Source organism: Vanessa tameamea, chromosome 26 (assembly GCF_037043105.1).
Source record: "Vanessa tameamea isolate UH-Manoa-2023 chromosome 26, ilVanTame1 primary haplotype, whole genome shotgun sequence".
In the NCBI taxonomy this organism is placed as follows: domain Eukaryota; kingdom Metazoa; phylum Arthropoda; class Insecta; order Lepidoptera; family Nymphalidae; genus Vanessa; species Vanessa tameamea.
The window spans coordinates 1,380,834-1,405,747 of record NC_087334.1 but is presented as its reverse complement, the minus strand read 5'-3'; the positions used below and the strand labels follow the sequence as shown (position 1 = coordinate 1,405,747).

At 33.1% G+C, this 24,914-nt stretch overlaps 1 long non-coding RNA gene across 1 annotated transcript in view; it reads right to left on the bottom strand.

Moving 5' to 3' along the window:
* Nucleotides 1–23,888, bottom strand: part of LOC135194173 (uncharacterized) — a 185,571-nt gene extending 161,683 nt beyond the window's left edge. The window contains exon 1 of the long non-coding RNA XR_010309694.1: nt 23,795–23,888. This is a non-coding gene — a long non-coding RNA (uncharacterized LOC135194173). The remainder of the gene's footprint in view (nt 1–23,794) is intronic.
* Between the last annotated feature and the right edge of the window lie 1,026 nt (nt 23,889–24,914).

Genomic DNA, 24,914 nt, shown 5'->3' with positions numbered 1-24,914 from the left:
ACTTTAAAAATAGAAAAACAATGAAAAGAAAGGAATTAAAAACGAGTAAATAAATCAAAAACGTAATGACCACGGCGAGCACTTTTATATTTATTCGTAATCAAGAGCTATTAAATACCAAGTTCAGAACACCGAATCTTTAAATGCGCCATTAAAAATCGCCACATGAAAAGCTCATCCGATACATTAAATGTTTGTTTAGAGATTCAACCGCGCTGCCGAGATTTAATACCTGGAGTATTTATACATGAGGATGAGAAATGCGACCGGAATTATGCTGGGATTCTAACAATAGCCTTCCAGTAAATGTTATTATCTCAGCAATACATCTGGAATTAATTTCATCAAGCATAGCGACGGAATATTTATCTATAGTTGAATTTATTGGTAAGACCACATTTTATTTTATATACTGATTGTCTATTTTCAATATTAGGTTATGAGTTTAAAATTTCCTTTAACATCGAAGTTTTTTCCTACGTATGTCTTTTCTAGTCTTGGTCCGAGATCGTGAAAGGAGACAAATATATATTTGAAGGAGACATAAAATAAATAGACTGACTGTTTTATGATTTATTTCCGGTTTTATAGCAAATTTTATATCGCTTTCTGCCTAGCTTATATTTTATTTAAATAATATTAAGCAACCCATACTTGTCCCGCTGCTGAACTGAAACCCAGTCTATTTAGTGGGAAAGTTGAAGCTTCAGCCACAACGCTTTTCCAGTACAGGTTCACGATTGCACATCGTAGAAATTCATTTCACAAACGGAAGATTTCTGAGAATATTTTAACCGTTGAACACGAGATGGGTTATTAACACAAATAAAAATATAAAAAAAATAATTGTTAAAATTGTATATTGATATATGAATATTAAATATATCTATAGGTAGATTTGTAATAAATAATCTGGTAGAGAGAGCGAGAGCCGAGGGGGCCCAGTTTTTAGAACGCGTTCATCTCAACCGATGCTTTCGAGCTCAAACCCAGGCAAGCACCACTGAATTTTCATGTGCTTAATTTGTGTTTATAATTCATCTCGTGCTCGGCGGTGAAGGACAACATCGTGAGGAAACCTGCATGTGTCTAATTTCAACGAAATTCTGCCACATGTGTATTCCACTAAACCGCATTGGAGCAGCGTGGTGGAATATGCTCAGAACTTTCTCCTCAAAGGGAGAGGAGGCCTTAGCCAGCAGTGGGAAATTTACAGGCTGCTAATGTATGTATGTATGTAATGTAATCTGGCAAAGGTGTAACATTTTAAGTAAGTTGAACCGGCAATTCTTATCTAATATATCATAAGTGTTCCCATGTATACACTGTGGACTTGTACACTTAGTCCTTCCTCGTTAAAATGTAACTACTGCATACTTAGTCTTGTATTGTACCTCAAATGTTTCCCAGGTGTATGAAAAAGGAAAAACTTTGTAGCAGACAAAGTTGTTCCCGTAAAACTGTGTAATGACATTCAATAATTATATAATTAGTGCTTTATTTTAATAGTCTTTTGCTGTTATAAATACTCGGTCCTTTTATTAGTAGTGCAAGAAGCTTCAATAAAAGTATAACACCTCGCCTTATTGCCTCCACCGGTGAAAGAAGAGCTGGTTATAGCAAGAAGAAATGCTAGCATTTCTGCCACCATTCCACTTGGTAATACAACATATTAATATATTAGCCTCGTGGAAAATGGATTGGTATTATTTGACGACCAACACTAGAACCACACGTGTTCATTGGTCAAATCAAACAACGCGCTTTCCGTTACACACTTCCGTCCCTTTTCACGAAATCACTCCCACGGATTGCAGGAAAACGAAAAAAATAAAAGATTTGTTAAAAAAGAAAATTTAATTATCCCAAACAAAACACGGATATCTCGTGGCTTTGGAAGCGGGGTTGGAAAGCTTTGTAATTATTAAAGTCAACCTCGCATCTCCTTTGACATTTCACGATGTGTTCTGAGGTGAATTGAAGAAGATTGACGTATATGTTTATAGTCAGGTGTCAATAAATTTTAATTATTGTTTTATAATTAATGAGACGTAAAATTCATGATTTAAATACTTATTTTGCATGTTTAATAATCTTAACTGTGTCGGTCTACTAACTAGATATAAGGCCGCAGGACCCAAGATCCTGGGTTGAAACTTCAGATCAGACCGATAATTATTTTTTTTTATTCCGGGATTTTTCGTCGAAATATTCTCAGTAGCACCCCTGTGTCTGGAAGACACACTAGTCCACCGTAATATGTCACGCATAATTGACTAGTTAACCTTACCCTAAGGTTATCCTTGAGATTAGCCATCGTGGCCGCAAATGGTCAGGAGGATGACACCATTATTTAATTTACTATATAAATTATATCTAACTATATGCACACATGTGTATATATATCAAGTACTGTACATTATTTTATTTTAAATATATTATTATATCACTGTAATGTATTTAAATATTATGTTCATCTCTGCTATGTATACCCCTCCCTCTTTTCACCTCTGTTTCCTTCCTCTACCTTAAGGTTGCCTGGAAGAGATCGCTGTTTTAGCGATAAGGCCACATCTTGTGCATTTTTGTTGTACGTGACTAATGTATGTGTTTACTTTGCGTAATCATTGGTCAAAACAAATTATAATAAAATAAAGTTTTCATTTTTAAACGGTATTTATAAGAAGCGAAACTTAATTACGTAAACAAGACGCTATCAGCATAATCTTTCCAGTTCCACCTTTTCTTGTTTAATAAACAATGTATTACTCACAAAGGAAAGCGACCTCATTTATTCCAAAAAACAAAAAGGTTGCAAGCGTTAACGAAATTTCTCTATTATGCGAAACAATTGAGTGCGGACCATCGAGGGTGGTCACCCGACCGTGGAAGGATTTGCGAGCGAAATGTCGCGACGTACCATTTATATTTTGACATTTTCGACGCCATTTTGAATGCTTTGACGCGATTGGACCCTTGGGCTCTGATTAAATGTCGAACAGCGTCTGTGTTACAATAGATAATAAATAATATTTTTGACATTTAAGTTTACAATAGTTTTTTTTTTATTTTATTCTAACAGTTTTATTAATTTATTTCATTAATCAGCACTGTTATTTTTATGCATTGTATTTTATAATATAAGGAGCTTTTGTGTTCGTTTGTGAACTACGGACATGTTAGAAATGTAAATAAGGTCAAATACGCAGCACATCTTTTTATTTCTGTTTACATTTCATAATTAGTAATGAAAAAATTATGCAATTTTGTTTAATAATATACGATATTTAATAAAATAAAAAATACGATTTGATATTTGTGGCCGAATACAAGTTGAACCAATCAATCAATAATTTTATTTCTGTTCCGGGTAGTACTCGTACTCGTAATACCCCTATGAAAATGTGTGTGCATCATCAACGATTACACATATATTGTCAAGCGTTGCTGAATTTACGTGTCCAATATGGTGGACGAACTGAGTTGAATAGTAGTTCAGAAAACGCTTCTGAAACGTCAAAAGTTAACCACAAATCTCGATAGCGACATCGGGAACAGCGATAATTGCTTTTTTTTAATTTTATGAACTTCCTGAAAATAATTTTTTCGCCGTCACTTTTTTTCGATTTTGTCAACTTCCGGTACAAATAACACGGAGTTAAATGAAGCTTTTATTCTCAAATAATTCTCTCAAATCTTCAGCTAATTGTCTTTTTCTTATTTTTAATCGATGGAGCGTTATCAACTCTATTATATGTATATTTTACATACATCCTCAAACTACATATTTTTTATTTAGTATTTTTTAAATTGTACCTATACCTTGTTTATTTGTCTATATTTTTCTTACTCTGTGTTCTGAAAGCTCAGTAGAAGATCACAATCCTTTCTTATTTAGTTTTCTTTAGACACAGTTGAATAATTTTTATTTCTGGTTCGTGTAATGAAGTGTTAAGTTAATAAATAAATATCTTCCTGTTTCGAAAAGTACTCCTTTTAATAAGTAGAACGATTTTAAAATTTTTAATGATAAAATAATACCATAAATAATATTTATGTTTTCATTAATCATTAAAAAAAATTATATTCTCGAATTCTGATAATAATTATTTCCTCTGAATAGATTGTCTCTAGGACATCAGATTTTAACAAAGCGTTATGGTCTGGCATCGCTGGCATATTTTATTTGCTAAAAGACCCTTAACCCTTTAAATGTTTATTTCGGGTCTGAATTGCCTATTTGACCCGAGTTTGTCTGATTTTTACTGTCACGAAATTACGGTTGGAAGGACTTCATATGTTCATAGCTATATTAGAAATGAAATATTTAAATCAACCCCTCATTAAGAGGTACAACGCCCTAATGTTATAATATCAAGAGATGAAAAAGACTTAATCCAAAAAGTATTTCCAAAAATGAGAAACTTACACTATTAAAAACCTAATCACGATATTTCAGTTACCTTTTTTATGATGTAGGTAGGCGGACCACCAATATGGGCCACCACAAGGTTGAGAATATTATGTCCCTTGCGTCTATAATTACACTCGCTTACAAAAACTGCAGCTTAGCGGCAGAATATCTGATGAGTGGGTGGTACCTACCCAGAAGGGCTTGCACAAAGCCCTACCACCAAGTAAACTTAGGAGTAAGTCCAGAAAAAATCCCAACTTTACTTTCAAAAGGAAACCATAAACTAAACCAAGAAAATAGAGAATAATAGAAAATTGACATAAATCAATACTCTTCAATGGTCTTCTAAATTTGCCCGTATTTCTTTTTGCGGAAACATATAATATTGTATTATGAAACACGGTCAATAGCACATTCCTCCAGCTACGATTATTGGACCATAAATGTATTCGAAATTTTATGCTATGGATTCTACGTGATGAGGTTTATCTTCACGATACGATCTTTATGTTGAATTTGAAGATGTTTGATAATTTTGGTCGTTGTTCAGCATGATGAAGTTGCATATCAAGATAAACAAAAGGAAAAAAAGTTCTCGTAAAAGATAACTTGAATAAAGTATATTTTACCAAGAAGAATCGACAAGAAACTCAGTAGTTACTCTTTTCCAACGTTTAAAATACAAAGTCAAGTCAAACAAATACAATTTAATTTATATTAGATATCCTACTACTAAGCTGGTACTAAGTCCAAGCTGTTTTATCATCTATATAATATTGTGTTGAGCTGTATGCCTTATATATTTATGTTCTGGTAACAAACTATTTAAAATAACGAGTTGATCCTTAGCCCATTTATGTGCTGTCAGTGCAATGTTTGAATTACTTGAAAAGAAAAATTTGCCAGTGAATTGATTTATCAGCACATTATCAGTGAGAGATCGGGAACGCGTATGTCAAAGCGGTCGCGCACTCTCATAGATCCGTATCGAGCATAGCCAAGAAAAAGTTATAGTGAGTAAAGATCCTACATAACCCTGTTACACCCCACGAGCCAATAAAAAGATTTGCTATACGTGAAATAAGAAAAGTATTCCACTCTTCGCAAAGGATACACTAATTGCTGATGAAAGAACAATCAAAATTATCTTAATTCGAGTAGGCTGTTTCAAGAAGGTCTTAGTTAAATGTACTGCCACATATATACTTAACCAGTTCTAAGTAGGCGACCTAGATTCTACCGAAAAGAACCATTATTATTTTATTCAGCATTCTAGAAGAAATGGGGGCCTTAAAAATGTGCACTTTGTGGACTAACACTACAACGCTTTAACAAAGCATACTTGGTGGTAGGGCTTTGTGCAAACCCGTCAGTGTAGGTACCACCCACTCATCAAATATTCTGCCGCCAACCAACAATACTTGGTATTCTGTGTTCCGGTTTGAAGGGTGACTGAGCCAGTGTAACTACAGGCATAAGGGACATAACATCTTAGTTCCTAAGTTTGGTGGCGCATTGGCGAAGAAAGGGATGGTTAATATTTCTAACAACGCCAATGTGTATGGGCGGTGGAGACCACTAAACATCAGGTGGCACATGTGCCAGTCCGCCGACTTATAACATAAAAAAAAACAAAGAGCATTATCGTTCACTCAAAATAATTGGTGTAGTCCAGACCTAAAAATAAAAAACAAATTAAGTAAGTGTGACTGCAGACGATATAAAAATCGTATGTAATAAAAATAGGTAACCCAAAACGTCCAGGAGTCAAAGAACTCCCATTTTACATACATTACACATAAACATTTACATAATATGTGTAAGGAAAACATTCGGCACGGACGTTATGAATAAAAGAAAAATTCACCAAGCCTTTGTTCTTGTACGATTTTATCATTAATTTTGCGAAACGGTGTCTAGAGATTACAATAAAAAAAAACATGAAAACCAAAACGACTTACAACATCTTGGTTTATGTTGATTTGTTTGTTACGGTATACTATCTAAGATATCGCAGGGACGGTGCCAAATTGCCAATTAATTTTACTATGAGTTATTTTTTATAGCAGTACATAGATCGGTAAATGCCACTGATGGTAACCACCACTGGCCATACACATTGGCACAGTTTTTTTTACCATATATTCGCAATTCCATCGCCAATGCACCACCAACATTAACCCTATATACCTCTTAGACTTAATTATACACAAACAAAATCATTAAGTCTACTGTCCACAGTCATATGTCGACTGAAGGAATAATCTTTGCACACTTAGCAACGGTTTATTAATGGCAAAAGTCGCCAAATGATGTTAGGTGTCCATTAATATTGTGATTCGTCTACGATTTGGAAGATCGACGCGAACTCGTGGTTTATGTAAAAATAAAAAGCTTAAAGAAATTGTTTTTTGAGTATTAGGAGGCCGAAAAGAATATATTTAAATTGGAAATAGTGTATATTAAATGAAGGTAAGTAATATTTTTGACATATTGAATGAACTGACATGTCCCTTGTTCAGTTAGCTTAGTTCCTAAATTTAAATTGCATTGGCGGTGTAATAAATGGTTAGAAGTTCTTGGTGGTAACCACTAGTTACCACCAGTTTACCCGTTTGCTTGACTATTAAAAAAAATGTGTTACGTAATAATTGGTGAAGCGATCAAACTGCTTCAGAGAGTGAAATTTAGTTTTGAAAAATGTGAGTTTATTTTTCGATAACGTTACAATCCTCTCACGTATTTCGAGTTATATTTTTGCGTTTGTTATTTTGTCTGTCTGTTGAAAAACATCACAGTCATAATCCTTATTTATAATAAAAGCATTACAATCGCTGATTGATTGTCAAAAATCTTTCACAAAAACAAACTCAAAATTTATGGAGAACCAACAAAAGGAACTGATTTATATTATTTAATCATTATTTTACTATAAACAATTTATTCACTTTGAATTCTTTACTGATACTAGTGTTCTCTGCGCGTCTGAATAAATACTAATTAATAAACTAATTTATTAATTAGAATGGAATTAGAAGAGAGAATTTATTCTTTCGAGACGCAGGTCTTTTTAAATAACAATTCAAGGCAGAATAGTACAGTTACCATAATTCTTCCATCTACTTTACACAAAGATAGATAACAGAACATAAGCTATCTATTTTCCTTATAACACTATCAGGTTGGCAAGTTTTTAATAACCAATCAGTTAATTACAAGCACATATTAAAAAGAAAAAACACTCAGTACATTGCCCCCATTCGAACTCCGAATCTGTTCACGAATCTAAAATCCATGTGTTCTATCAACTGAGCGATCTTTTTTTAATTATAATAAAGTACGCAATGCTATTTATTCAAAATTCTGTCCCGAATTTGAATCTTTCGGGAGTTAAGTTTTATTAAATTACACTTAAAACTGAAGCCGTCTTTTCGTTATCTCGCAACAGTAATTCAATACGTTCATTATCTCTTCTCTAAGTATTATTAAACCTAACATCGCAATTTAAGTGAGTTATATCTGCGCTACTGTGGCCATAATTCTGACTAATGTTTTAAGATAAGAAAATAATGTATTATTTTTTTATTTTAATTGTCAAATTGAAATTAAATAAACGGACTAGCTTAAAAAGACCACACAGTTATTCAATTCTATAATATAATAAACGAAATGGTTCGGTGCCTAGAACGCATAGATCTCAACTGAAGAATGCAGGTTCAAGCCCAAACAAGCACAAGCTTACGCGCTTAGTTTGAGTATATCTCATGCTTGGTGAAGGTAAACATTGTGAGGAAACCTGCCTGTGGAGGCCATTGCCCAGCTGTGGAATATTTACTGATTATATACAATGTTTTGATGATAAGGAATATCGTCAAGACAAACAAATTTTAACCGTATTTTTTTATCAATGTTTCAAGTGAACTTTGTCGGAGTATCTAGTTCGTATTTTTTTATATTATAGGAATACGGTCGGGAAAATGGGCCACCTGATGGTACGTGGTCACCTCTGCCATTGACACTGGCTGCGTATGATAGTTTTAACATTTCTTACAAAACTTGACAAATATTAGGAATTGAGATGTTATGTCACTGGTACCTTTAGTTACACTGGCACTCCCTCACACTTCTAGTTGGAACACAACAATACTAATTATTGCTGCTTGGCGGTAAAATATATATGAGTGGATGGTACCTACCCAGACGGGCTTGTGCTCTACCACCAAGTATTGCCACTACTCTTAGATATAATTTACATTCCGAATTAATGGTAGCCTTACGTTTCAATAATCTTAAATTACAAATTAAAAGTATTTTTATGAGCCTAATTAATTAAAGTATATTAAAATTGATTGTTTGATTGATATCTGTAAAGTTATTTAAATGACTAAGAACTAAAAATTATCAAATTAATTTTATTATCTACATGGAAGTAGTTATTTTGAATAGCGTTTATTAATAAAGATATTCAAATTAAATTAAATGATATTAATAATAGCTATCGTCTAAATAAATGTATCACAAAAAACAAAAGAAATTTTAAAATTTAAAAAAATTATTCATCAAATAAAATACATTAAAAAAACAAAAAGTATTTATAAATAAAAAAAACGATAAATACTGAAAATGATATTAATAATAGCTATCGTCTAAATAAATGTATCACAAAAAAACAAAATAAATTTTAAAATTAAAAAAAAATTATTCATCAAATAAAATACATTAAAAAAACAAAAAATATTTATAAATTAAAAAAAATAATAACGAATAATACTGAAATTTCACGTTAAAATTTGCTACCCTATTCTCCGCATACCAAAATCATAGCTGATGTAAACACAATATGATTCACTTGAAATCAATTTAAAATATACGCCTGTCCGTCTGATCGTTTTATCAGAAGCGCGTCAGTTATATATTTAGAGGTTTCTGAGAATATTTAAAATTATTATTGGAAGATATTTGTATCAATTTTGTTTGATTTCAAGGTTAATTTAAGAGTAAGGTAATTGAAACCATTTCGAATTGAAGACGAAAACGATCGTATTTAATAAATATATATTTTATATATATAATAATTACATATATCAGTCATATAAAAATAATAAATATTCAGGATCCGAGATGCAGCATTCAAATTCCAGATCGAGAAAAGAAGTTTTTGAAGTTTTTTGTTCAGTTATTCTCAAGAGCACCTCGAAGATGAGACGTTGCCTGTGTGCCACGTGCCTCGGAAAACACGTTAAACCGACCTGGCTTAAATTCTTCCATTGCTAAAATTTCCGATAGTGTCGTTTATCATTTCAATATGAGAATTCATAGTGCAATATATTCTGTGAAACTTGTTTTCTTGGGTCTGGCCGGCGCAGCGAAAATCCATCATGAGGATATACAGAGGTTACATATCTTATAGCAATATTGAGGAACTTATTCCAAGCCATTAACAATATTTTCTTAGATCAATTAAGGTATCAAAAACAGTAGAGGAACATTTGTATTTCAATTTATAGCAAGCTCACTTTGTAAGTAGCCTTATTTTATTATATAACGATTATATTGATCAACAAAATAACGGAATTTCTTACGCTCGTTCGTCTTAAATCTGCGTAATTTCTTTTGCAATATGTTAGTAGTTTTTGTTTGACTAAAACAAATCCGACTCGTAGAACCTGAGATAACCGCGTTCAAACAAACAACCAAACAAATATCTGGACGAGCAAATCGGCCACCAAGTGCTAATTGCCACTGCACAGAGATTGGCCCCATAAAAAATATGTGCTACCAACTTTGGGAACTAGATTCTCACTTACCGGAACACAATAAGATTACCCAAACGGACTTGCACGAAGCATCGTGACGCTTTAGCTGCATATTGCATAATATTATTATAGATAAACAATTAGCCATTTAAAAATCAATTAAAAGGAGAAAATAAACAATAACTTCAGGCGACCCATGAGCTCAAAGACCGAACCTTGCGATTCACGGAGGTAGTGCTAGCATCCTGGGTACAATGCCACAGAAAAATCTTTTGAATGGCGTATTTTTTCTATAATTTATAAGTCAACAGCGTTTTATTTAATTTAGTTCTTTTTTCATTACATATCCTTTAACACATTTCTGTAAATTTTTAAATAATAAATTTACTATGTCACATATATATAGCAATGAATGAAAAAATATATAAAAATATACTAGAAAAAATAATATTGAAACATTTAAAAGTTAAGTTTAATGCTCTGCAACATATTAAAGATGTCGCAAAGCTTAAAATGGACGTGGGAATTTCGCTATTAAAATTCCAGCTTTTACTCATTTTGATAATGAAGGATTTAATGTATCGTTCATATAGCTTTAAAAGCCCTAGTGGCGTAGTGCCTAGAATACGCGAATCTGAAGTGAAGAGTGCAGGTTCAAGCCCGAGAATACACCACAGAATAATTCTATTTATTAGGTACATACCTAATTTATTTTATAATTCATATCGTTATCAGTCGCGGTGAAGAAACTGGTGCATACACCAACCCACATTGGATGAGCGTCGTGGACTAAACTCCAAAGCTTCGTCTCAAATGGAGACCTTGTCCCAGCAGTAACAAGTTTAGAAGATATTACTTTAATTTTTCCCTTTAATAGTTAAAACTTTTTAAAACATTCAAATATTATTGAATTATTTTTTATTTCTTTTCTATTTCAAGTTCTTAATCTACTCGTGTATGGACAGGGTCAGTCGGATTAGGAGTGTCAATTCTTTTTTTTCTCCTATAAGTATGGGCAAAGGTCGGAGCTTGGTTCGCAAGTCACTTCGAGCAAGAACTAGTCTAAATTACAAAATATCTTAATTGTAACTTAGCTACTGAACTGTTTATGAATCTAAATTTAATTTTAAATTTGTATTAAGTCAGTTAAGTAAATAAGGAAGTTTTTTTTACATTGGTTATTATTTTAAATCAATTTTGTGGGAATTTTAAAGAGCGACCTTTAGTACGAATTCGGTCATGTTCCAATACGAATTTCCGGCAGCGTCCTTTCTGATCATTTTTTTTCGATTTCTTTGAAATAAATTCCTAGTTTTTATACATTTTCGGAAAGCTAATTAAACGATTATGTTTTTAAAATAATCTGCAGAACAAGTTTCATAATGATTTATTTTGTTTTTCAGGCATATTTGAGGGAAAAAAATAAAAAAAATATTGAAATAATATCGTTTTCCGTCTCGAATTTTTAAATTTGGACCGATAATTATTGTTTAAATATTGAAAAATATCCAGTGTCTAATCGTTTTTATAAATCAGAAGAAAAAAGTAGGTTTTTTTTTAATAAATTTTTGAAGTTGCAATTTTGACTTATTTTGAAAAAATCTAAAAAACGTGATAACTCAAAAATGGTTCACTTTTGCATCATGCATATGGGGGTTAAAATTATTGCAAATAGTCACTCCTATCACCTCCTAACGGGAATACGTCGAATTACCAATAACACATACAGGGTTATTGGTAATTCGACGAAATTTAAATTTTATTATATAACTAGCAGTGCCCGCGACTTCGTCTGCGTTTGAATTTAACAAAAAGTTATTGTTATAAGGTACTCCTTATGACATCTGCTGTCTGCCAGTGAAAGTCCCGTCAAAATCAGTCTAGCAGTTCCAGAGATTAACCGGAACAAACAGACAGACAGACAGACAAAAATTGAAAAAATGTTATTTTGGTATATGTACCGTGTATACATATGCATTTAGTAAAAAGCGGTTATTTTAATATTACAAACGGACACTTAAATTTTATTACGTGTATATATATATGTATAGATAATACATAGCGCACATATATAAATAAGCTGCAAATATATTTGTGTATATATACATACATACATATATCTGCCTGACGTGTTTGTTTAGATCTCGGAAAGATAAGCTCACAGATACTGAAATCCTGAGTTAAAATAGTTGTGGGTCTTTTGGTCGTAAAATTTTCATCAGCTGGCCCTCGGCCTCGGCGGTCAATTTTAATATATATATTAATTAAGGAATTACTAATATTCAAAATACTTCAGATGCTTCCCTGAGACGTTACTGAGAATATTTTGATAGATATCCAATATATTTTTATCAGCCCGACCTGGGGTTTGAACCCAAGACCTCGGATCTGCGTCTTTATATCTAGCAACTAAACCAACGGGGCAGTCAAATATATGTCTATACCCAATAATGACGGAATAGCAAATTAAAATATTAGTAGTATATCGTATATAAATAAATTACCAGAAACTTGTCAGTTAGTCGTAATGGCCTTGTACCGGAATCTTCTTGAGATACGACTCACGCTTGACCATATGTTATTTTAGCCACGCGTGGGCCATGTGGCGTTTAAACGGTCTTACATCAAAGAACAAAAGAACCAATTTTATGGACAAGGTAAAAATAAAACTTCGTTATATAGCGTGATTCAAAACTATACTTTTTTTATATTTAATTTAATTAACGATTATTTATTCGCGTCTTTTCCTCCATTTTTAGCGGACTTTAATAAAAGAGGTGGTTTTCGTTTTGTTTGAATATATTTTGGATATTAAACATCTTTTGTGCGTCTTGGGGTTTCGATTCGTATGCCGTGACGACAAACGGCGTGACAATCTCTTACGCTAATCATGCCCCCTCTGCAGCGTTCTTTCTGCTTCTGTGTGTGCGTTGTGCATGTACGTCGTTATTTCTCTGTGTGAATCACACACACAAACACAAAATAATATATTTATTTTATTAACGAATATCTATGTCTTATTTTTTGTTTTTTTTTTTAGTCTATAATTATTTATTTAAATTCTTTTAATAACTAATGATTTCGATGCCATCTGACGGCGACTTTTTTTATGTTCGGCCATATTTTTTTTTGTTTATGAACGATTTTGATACTTTTTTGCGTAGGTTCAATATTGTTCGACCATGGACCGTTTACCGTCCTTAAAGATTTTTAAGTTAATTTTTTTTTTTTTTCAAAATAAGTTTTTGTTTCAGTTTATGTAAGTTCGGAATATCATGTACCTTGTTGATTTATTAGTTACAAGATTTTAAGAACTTTAAAGTTAATACAAGTCGAATTATTATAAAGAAAGACTTTCTACAATTAATATCGTTTTCAAATATATTTTAAGGTTTTCATTCCAAGTGACACATATTATATATAAAAAAATATATAAGAATATTGTTTAATTACATATTAACATTTAAATAGCAAAATTAAAAAAAACTACATTTATAACAATATTGAATAATAAACTATTTATTAATATTTATTTAATAATTAGAAATATTTAAAGTAAATTAAAATAGATTTTAAAACATACTGTGTATAACGTCAGAGCCCTCGATAAAGACGCGTACACGCTGCCAAAACCGGGCATCGAACCCGGGACATCTGTTTCTTTGCGCACGCGCCGCCACGCCGGCGTTTCTCATTCATCGTTTCGTATTTACATGAGCACTTAGTTTTAGAAATTATTTGATTTAGTAACGCTAATACAAGTTTTAATATTTCTATATAAAATTAACAAATTCCAGAAAAACGTTGTAATTGCTTACAAAATGTTATATAAACGATTACTTGATACGACTCACGCTTCACTCAATGCTACGTTGGGGGTACTACGTTACAAATCTTCACGAAATTATCAAGTTACGACTCCACAAAGTCAATAAATCATTCTTGGGCAAGGTATCCGCTTCTATAACAAAATTCCGCAGACATTTTTAATTTTGCCGTTTCATAGATTAAATTCATTTGTAAAAAATACATTGGTAAAGAAGGCGTATTATTCGATACAAGATTATATTGATGATAAAAAGCGTGGAGTTAATGCTTGTTGACTTCCAGGCAGGAGACTTAACATACAGGCAAGCACGACTGAATTTTCATGTGCTTAATTTGTGTTTATAATTCATCTCGTGCTCGGCGGTGAAGGAAAACATGTGTATCCACCAACCCGCATTGGAGCAGCGTGCTGGAATAAGCTCCATACCTTCTCCTCAATAGGAAAGAGGCCTTAGCCCAGCAGTGGGAACTTTATAAGCTGTTTGTACTGTTACTGTAAATATTCTATCGTGTTACAACGCTATTATTACACTTTTTATAGTGAGTAAAGAAATACACAACCTGTCTCTCTCTGTCATCAGTAAATTAACATAGATAAGAAGAAGACAAAGCATTATGTAACCACACAACCGCTACAATATTTATTAGTAAGAGTTTATTTTGGCTCGACACGGGATTTGAACCCAGACCCTCGGGATCTGCATGTTAAGCTAACCACAATGCCAACGAGGGAGTACAATAATGCTTCAATTGAATAAAATAAACGATTTTATCTATCTGTTTAACATATATTAGTTTAAAACGATCTTTTGCCTCAGTGCTCGTATATCTAGCGAAAAAAGTATTACCATAAAAAAATACAATGAATTTAGCATTGAAGTTAATCTTTCGTAAAATCTTTTATAAGTAAAACGCTCTGCATAAAAAGGTTCCAACAATTAATATTAAAATCAGCCGATGCAAATTGTGGCGCCATAGAGCTAGGAATATCGTAGAAGTGACATTTAATTTAAAATAAAAAAAAGCAAATGCTTTTTTTGGCAATAAAACGCACATATTATACAAAAGTTGAATATTACCTTGGTATATTCATTTCTTTGTTTTGTAATACATCTTCAACGATCATCAGAATATTAAGCTAATTTACTCAAAACCATAATTAATTATGGAAGTAAACATCACGTCAATCATTATATCCGCTGATGAAAACCATATAAAATTCCGTTAGATAGTTTTTGAGTTTATCGCGTTCAGACTGACAGACGCGCCGGGATCGTTCTATAATATACTTGCCCGCGACTTTATGCGCGCTTGAATTTAACAAGAAAGATATCCTTCAATTTCTGTATTAGATAGCTTTTGTGATATTAAGTCGTTGGTGGGAGGCACCGGACGGCGGACTGGTCACATGCACGAGGGCTGCGCGCGGTACTCGATAGTATTTGGGCATTGCAGCGTGACTTCATTATTATTTTATATATAATTCTAAAATAAAATTCTAAGTTACTCCTTATTACAACAGTTATCTGCCAGTGAAAGTCCCGTCAAAATCGGCCAAGACGTTCCATAGCTAAGACTGAACAAACAGACCGACAAAAATTATAAAAAAAAAATATTTTGGTCAATGTACCGTGTATATACACATATATATTTAGCAAAAAGCAGTTATTTTAATACAACAAACCGACACTCCAATTTTATTTTATGATAGTATTACTATTCTATTTTACACACAAAACTACAATTTCTAAATAAATATTTCTTATCGTCTAATATCTTGTCTTGATTGCAAAAACTTTGAACATAAACAAGTACAATTAATTAAATATTTATCATATTAATTCGAAGTATTAAGGGTATCTTTGCGCGGAATTCTTAAAGATTGAAAACACCTGCGCGACCGAGCCAAGTGGAAGCAATCTCTTGGATTCCTCTGTAAAGCTACAGCGTCACCTAAACGTCCATAATTACTAAGATATCAAAATCGCGCAGATGCGTTCGATCCTTTAAGTTATGTTAAAAATAAATCAAGTAACACCTCGTAGATGTCCCATATACTGATCTAGTACTCTAAATAAAACTGTAAATATTATTAGCGTTTCTTAAACTACACTAATCGAATTTCTTAATTCGGGGATGTAAAGAGGATTATTGAAAACGTTTGCGATCGTCGCAGTATTTCATTCTGACAGTTAAAGTCGATGGTCGATTAGAAATGATACATTTCCATTTGTTGCCGTTCGGGCATATTTTCTCACAGTCAAGATCTTTTCGCTTTCAATTTAAACGAATGTGATTGTTAATTTAACAATTAGCTCGTGGGTGTTCGTTTCTGCATTTTCTAATATATTTTGACCACTATACACTCTCGTCTGATATAACGTCTTTGGATGATTTTTTTTTAGCTACAAAGAATTGTCAGCCTTACACTCTCGACTGATATTTAATGTGACAAGCTTCACTGCAAAGAACTTCAACTAAAGTATAAATAAAGAATATTTTCATAACAGCTTATTCCTTTCTCCTGATCTACGCGTAATAAGCCCGTCTCTACTTTTCGGGGAAATCAAGGATTTGCTTGATATAAAAATTATTAAATTAATTTCCAGTGCCAAATTATAATATGGACCCAGAACTGTAGTATGTAAAATATTAATAGTTTTATGTTTCTTTATAAATAATTTATTAATAAAGAAAATTATATCATATAAATATAATTTATACCCTAGAGAACTCATGAATAAGGCTTTTTACCATTAAAAATCACTAAAACTCACTCACATCCCTACAAATGTTACCTTTCTAGTATATATATAAAGTCAAGCAATCAAAGTTATCCCCACGTAGATTTATATTTAAAATAAAACGTTACTTGTAATCTTTTTAAAATTAACCCACACACACAAACACACAGACATAGATCACCATGTATTCATAATAGAAACGAGCTTAAAAAATTCGCAGAGTAAATAAGAAAGATTTTATATTAACCAGAATAATTTACCAAATTATATTTAATACTGTTACTCGGCTGCTTCGCTGGGCAAAAATAAGGGGAACACTAAACGGAATTCAAAAATTAAATACTCAAACGATCTACTGACGATTCCGCGTCGGTTGATAATAGAATCAAATACTTTCCGTAGTTTTCACATGATTGACGCCCAAAAAAAAACATAATACCTATTATATACTGATATATACAGCACACCACTATGTCACCCACCCGCTTCGCTGGGGATGAAACCTGAAAATGGAGATTGATCAAGGGAATTCAAAAATCGAACTCTATAACCATCCACAGAGGTTTCCGCGTCTCATATCAATAGAGCCTTTAATAGTTTTCACGTGATTAACGCACAAATAAAAAAAAGTTATATTTGTATATATTTAGAAGATTAAGATTATTATTTGAATAAATTATCTTTGCATTAATCGCTATATTAAATCTGTTGGAAATATTAAACATGTTGTAATTTTATCTGTTCTAAGGTCTGCGTCGGACGCCATATTGCAACATCGAGTGCGAACTCTCGACGATTCTCATTATTTTCGTTGTATAATTTTACAAAGAGACGACTTTAAATTAAAATTTTATGAATGTTTAGTTGTGAATAAGTTATTATATAACTCGAGTATATAACGCTTTCGCACACACAGCTTAGTCTCTCGCTAAAAAGGGGAATTAAGTTAACTCAATTATTCTCTAACAATTTCTAACATCAGCCTCATTTTTTATCTAAGGATCTTTCTTCTCAAGAATGTGAACGGTTTCACATACATTTTTCGTTTTCTGTCTCTTTCGAATAATGAAAATATTTAAGTGTAATAATATTATTATATTTTTATACTCTAATTTATCTTGCAATGTCTGTTAGTTGGTTTGTTACATCTTATCAAACAGAAATAAAATTTGGTTACGTTACACTCACTAGAAGGGCCCAACGTTGTAAACTTAACAATCGTATATATTGTCAAAGAATAATTTGTGTATTCATATATATTTTTTTAATATGTGCTGCTGTCAACAGCACAGAAAGAAAATGATATATACTTTTTTTTATGATATCGGTAGGCGGACGAGCAATGGTCCACCCGATGGTAAGTGGTCACTACCGCCCATAGACGATGGCGTTGTAGGAAATATTAACCATTCCTTACATCATCAATGCGCCACCAACCTTGGGAACCAAGATGTTACGTCCCTAGTGCCTGTAGTTACACTGGCTCACTCACTATTCAAACCGGAACACAACAATACTGAGTACTGCTGTTCGGCGGTAGAATATCTGATGAGTGGGTGGTACCTACCCAGACGGGCTTGCACAAAGCCGTACCACCAACAAAATAAAATATACGTGTTAGAATGTCACTATCAAAAATTGCATTAATTCATTTATAAATACAATTAATCTTCATAACAAAAAAAAATTCAACCACTCACTCGCCGTGTCACGCGTGACGCAAAACGACTACATTTAATCAATGCAAAGGCATTTGCATAATATCTTTCAATGGTGATATTAAAATCCCGTAATTTCAATGTAAATTAATATGATTGTAGTTTATTTCAAAACCAGTCAAGTGCAAGCTGAATATCCTGAAGACGGTTCTGTGCTAATGCAGTTCCCGTGCTGATTAACGTTCTTGGAATTTTCGTTTATATTTTAGGGGTCAAGTAAACAATGAATGTGGGGTTCCGTAACATTTTCATAATAATCAAATCAAATCAAAATATACTTTATTCGAGTAGGCTTTTACAAGCACTTTTGAATCTCATCATTTAACAAACTATTTAAAGTAAAACTACCAACGGTTCGAAATGTAGATTCTACCGAGAAAAACCGGCAAGAAACTCAGTAGTTACAATTTTTCAACAGTCATCTAAAAATACAGTCATCCGATGATTCAATATCCCGAGATATACATAAGGATTTGACAGAGATATCCTGGATATTCTTATATTGGTTTAAATCATTTTTAAACGGTACATTTTACTAGTATAAAAAAATTAGTGTTTTGTATCAACCACTGTAGTGGTAACTTGGTAGTAGTGCTTTGTGGAAGCCTCTCCAGGTTGCCAAACATTACATCGTATTATTGTGGTCTGGTTTGAATTAACATCTTAGTTCCTAAGGTTGGTGGAGCATTGGTGATGAAAGGATTAATACTCTTACAGTGCCAAAGTTTATGGACGATGGTGATCACTTACTATCAGGTAGCACGTTTGGCATTGCACACTGGCAAATGTGCTATTATGTATTTAAAGAAGAACACCTGGTCGTGGGGTGGTGTCGTAGGACACCTTATTGGATCGAAGTTGCTTTCCTTATTTATTATTTCTCGTAATATATATAAAAAAGTAACAAAAAATAATAATAAATAAATAAAATAATAATAATATATATAAAGAGTCCTAGGGTGGAGACCGCGTCTCGGTAAGCGTAAAGTAGGGCGACCTCCGACCCGCTGGTCCGACGACATTCGCAGAATCGCTGGTAGAAGCTGGATGAGGGAAGCAGAGGACCGAGCAAGTAGCGCGCTCTAGGGGAGGCCTATGTCCAGCAGAGGACAGCAGTAGGCTGATGAAAAAATTGAAAAATAAATTAACAACATAAAAAAGTTGTTGTTGAAACGCCGTGTGAATTGAAATAATAATAAAAATTAACTTTAAAAATTTTATAAAAATTTACGCAAAGAGAGACAAAGAGAAAGAGACGGAGAGAATATTTCATCCAATCATATGGATCTCCTCCTAAAAACAGAAATTGATATTGGTATGGATATTAAATTTCAACATTTTTATTTCAGTAGATTCGGATAAAATATGGCGTATCAATGAGGATATCAGACGAACCCCTAAAAATGGTTAAAAAGACTAGAAGGTTTATCAAAGGATAGTTAAATAACTACACACACACACACACACGCAAAGTCCACGCGGAGACTCGGGTATAACTCATTAAAACTAAATCAAGATTCAAAAGCAGGATCTCGAAAGACAATATTTCGTCTTTTACAATTGGACAAACTTCAGATATAAAGTGTATTTTATCCGATATTAATTTCAACATACATTATGTTTCGGTGAGAGAATTAAATGTTTAATATTCTCTCGTGAAAGGAGAAGATTATGAACGGATTAATTAATTATTAGAAGTCAAAGCTTTACCTACAAATAGAAAGCACTGGATTTTGCATACGCAACTTTTTGAAAACCACTTATAGAATAATATATCAACACTTACATATAATGTATGGTCTTTGTGCATTTGTGGTGCCACTCTTCATAATATATTCCACCACCAAACGGCAATACTTAGTATAGTTGTGTTCCGGTTGGAATGGTGAGTGAGCCAATGTTATTACAGAGACAAGGGACATAAAAACACAATTCTCAAGGTGGGTGATACATTGTCGTCGTAAGACATCGTTAATAAATCTCAATATCGTTGCCAATGTCTATGGTGCGATGTTGACCATTTACTATCAAATGGTCAAACTGCTCGTCCGGATATACCATCAATAACCAGTCCATAAGTACGAGAAGAAAAAGATAAACCTATAACACAGAGTTATAACATTCTGATTCTTAGAATAGGAATATTACACGTATTTACATTTACAGTAACAGAAAAAGCAAATAAACAAACAATACAAGAAGAATTAACTTCGAAAAAGGAGATCGCCTAAACTCGCGTATAAAACGGCTTACAAATAAATTAATTCCGACATAACCTTGAAAGATAATTAAGATATACAGATTAGCACAGCACATAGCTCGTACAAAGTACAATGTTATATAAGTATATAGCGTTATATACTTGTGATGACTAACCGACCTTCTCTCACCAGGTGTTTAGCAGATGCATTGTGTTCTGTACCGTCAACAAAAAAAAAACAAAACATTAATATTCGAAACATATTAGAATTTTTTTTTTTGGTGAAATAATAAATTGAAATAAGACACTGATAGTATTTTTCAAGGTCAAATTTTATTGCAGCGTATGAGTGTAACGTATCTAATACAACATAATTTCACATCTAGCGCTAAGAACACCCGAGGAGAGATCCTTTGGGAACTGCTGTTGGGCTTTATATGACTAAACGGCTTCTTGAGGATGAAAGTAACACAAAAAGCTCATAGTCGGGTTTGTTGGATAGGATGGAGCTATTCAAGGTTACAGTAGGTTGTACTGTGGTAACCACCACTGGTGGTGCAACGAGCATTGTTGGTCGGTGCGTTTCAGAGTTCTTGCCGCCATGGCCAACGATCAAATGCACACACACATCACTCCATTCCACATCTCTGAGCAGATTACAATTATGCAAACCTGAAGAAGTTAATATCAACAGAGAAAAGAGTTAAAAGAGTTTCTGTCTTTCCTTGGATGATGAGCAGCTCTGGAGGAAGGACAGCAGCCACGAATTCCAGATTCCTCTAAGATACTTAAGGTTTATGGGTAAATAAAAAAAGTGTCTCTTCCCTACTCTGCCGTAAATCGGTAATTCGTATTTTTGTCTTTATTTCGTATTAAAATCCGAAAAATATAATTCAGTCCCATTTCTTTCCCTTAATTGATATAAATAACAACCTATCTAGATTATTTACTCATCCGAATCACTTTGCGTAATCTTGATAGTTGATCCTACTGTAATTTCTCATCTCGGGATGCAATTTCGTAAAATCATATTCCGCTCGGCGCACCTCGTTTAATAAATTCATTTTGTTGCGCTAAGCTGCGCATTTTTACTTTGAAACATTTAAAATCAATAAGGAATATTCCTATTTACAACTTAATAATAAATAATAAGAAATAATATGTTATACAAAATCAAAATCAAAATAAACTTTTTTCAAGTAGGCTTTTACAAGCACTTTTGAATCGATATTTAATAAACTATATTAAGCGAAGCTACCACCGGTTCAGAATGTAGACTCTACCGAGAAGAACCGGCAAGAAATTCAGTAGTTATTCTTTTTCAACATTTAAAAATACAGTCATGTTAGTTACATATATATGTAATATATCCTGCCTGGAAGTCAACAAATATTAAGTCCACGTTTTTTATCACCAGCCTTGAATCGAGTTAGCCGAGTTAGGAAGGTGTGAAGCTTAACCAAAGACGGGGCCAAGCCTGGATAGTAACAATTGAAATACCATGAGTGATGTACTTCATTCAGTTTAATTAATTAATCTCGTGCTGCCGGTGCCCTGCAGCATCAGGGTGGTTACTAAAGTTACTTTAAAATAAATCCCAAAATGAGAATCTCTTTGTGTGGGTAAGTTACACACTGAAATAAAATGAGACACGGTTAAAAATGGTTACTATATTACGTTGGCAAGTTACTTTCATCGATCAGAGAAAAATTCAGGGTCGCGAACAAACTTAAAAGTCTCACCCACACTTACTCACAAATTTGGACACCGATTTCATAACGTATGTAACGTATGCTAAAATAAAACAATTAAATTTACAAATATATTTTTCTATCAACTAATCTCTACTAATATTATAAATGCGAACTTTCGCATCTCTCACAACTCTGTCCGTCAGTTTGTTACGCTTTTACTTCGTAACAACTGAACCGAATTGTATGAAATTTGTATGTAGCGAGCTTCAACCCCGAGGAAAGACATGGACTACTTTTTTGTACCTAGAACACACGCGACACGCGAATGAAAACAATTCTTTTATAAAGTAATATACCTTATTTATTAATTAATTTATACCTTTGTTATGCTAACCTTACATTCCTTTTTACCTACAAACAAACAAAAGTGGATATTTTGATAGCATGTTAGCAAACTTAGAAATTAGTATTAGTTCAGAAAACGAATATTATCAAGAGCTACTTCTTATGTTTGCAAAATTATTCTTGACTTAAAGATGTTTTTTTTTGGCGCGTCATTATAGGAGTATTTTTTTTAAATGCTCGCGCACAGGGTGTTTTTAAAACTACATGATGAAGTTGCTCACTAAACAACCGATTAAGTGTATACCGTAAATAGACAACTTCACATCTTTTCACATATTATAATGTTTAATTTATTACAGATTTGATACCATAAAAGGGGCTCTTGCCACCATCGACATTCTGCTCTTACTGAGCCCCGCTGAATTAGTCGTGATGAGACTAATATACCTGATGGACTGGCCCTAGTGTGGGACGCTACACGTGGGACGTTGCCACGCTGGCCGTCTCATGTCCAAGAAACTATACAGGAAAAGCTAAACACACGATCCAAATATTCGTGTCTTATTCCAAATTATTTTTTTACTGTTGAAACACTTGGACCTGCGAGCAGTAGTGCAAAAAGCTTCATTGAAAGTATAACACCTCGCCTTATTGCCTCCGCTGGTGGCGGGAGGGCTGGTTCGTTTTTTGAACAGAGGATCACCAGTCCACGTTTAATGTTAACAATTCTTACGTAAATAAATATTATTTTTTTACAAATTAAATTGTTAATGATTAAATATGTTAGTAAATATTATAGCAGTGCTGGAAAACTATGAAATTACATTTACGACGTTTTTATTTTTTATATTACTGTTATTAATAATTTGGCATGTAATAAAAAACTATTCTTATTTACTCCGAAGAAGTAAAACTTCTGAGGCGCGTACATAAGTACACACATATTTTCTTAACTAAAATATAAATATTGGACAACATCACATACATTACTCTGATCCCAATGTAAGTAGCTAAAGCACTTGTGTTATGGAAAATCAGAAGTAACGACGGTACCACAAACACCCAGACCCGAGACAACATAGAAAACTAATGAACTTTCTACATCGACTCAGCCGGGAATCGAACCCGGGACCTCGGAGTGACGTACCCATGAAAACCGATGTACACACTACTCGACCACGGAGGTCGTCGAGTAAATATACACTTTCAATATGGCGGAGGGTAGTTTATAATAAAAAAAAATATATTTCATTCCTAATTAGAGTTTGGTTGTATAGACCTCGGTTAAAATCCTATTATTTGCTTGCCGTTGTCTGCCTGATCTCTCTCCTATCTTTCTGTTCATCATCCCATCGGAATATGAGATATAAAATATGATATATATGTAATAGTCCTTTCATAAAGACGCTATTAATATAAATCTATAAAAAACATACATATATTATTAAGTATAATAACATAGCAAGGTTCTTGATAGACATGCGTATAGTTTCTTCAATTCATCAAAGTCAATGCACCAACAACCTTGGAAACTAAAACGACATGTCCCTTGAGTCTGTACTTGGTGGTAGGGATTTGTGCAAACCCGTCTGGGTAGGTACCACCCACTCATTAGATATTCTGACGCCAAGCAGCAATACTTGGTATTGTTGTGTTACGGTTTGAAGGGTGAGTGAGACAGCGTAACTACAGGCACAAGGGACATAACATCTTAGATCCCAAGCTTGGTGGCGCATTGGCGAAATAAGGGATGGTTAATATTTCTAACAGCACCAATGTCTATGGGCGGTGGTGACCACTTAACATCAGGTGGCCCATTTGCAACCTACCTATTATATAAAAAGAACAAAACCTCTTAACTCTTCAACTGATCATCATGAAATTTACACACCTCTCCCCTCTCCCTCACACGGGCAAAGCCGTAGGCGATACTAGTTGCTGTGTATAATCCTTAAACAATGTTTACATTCTAATTAAATTAAACACAATTGGAATTAGACCGAATTCCGTTATAAGCGATTTAATTACTAAACCCTTATTCGATTGTCAACCTTATCTGATTTCGTTGACATATTTATAGTCATTACAGTGTTTAACGAACGTAATGTTAACATAATTAAATATTTGAAATGTTTAGTGTTCATATATTATTAGATTAGATGTTTAAAATTCGAACGAAGGGTCCGATTTATATTTGATGATTTTTTTTTTTAAT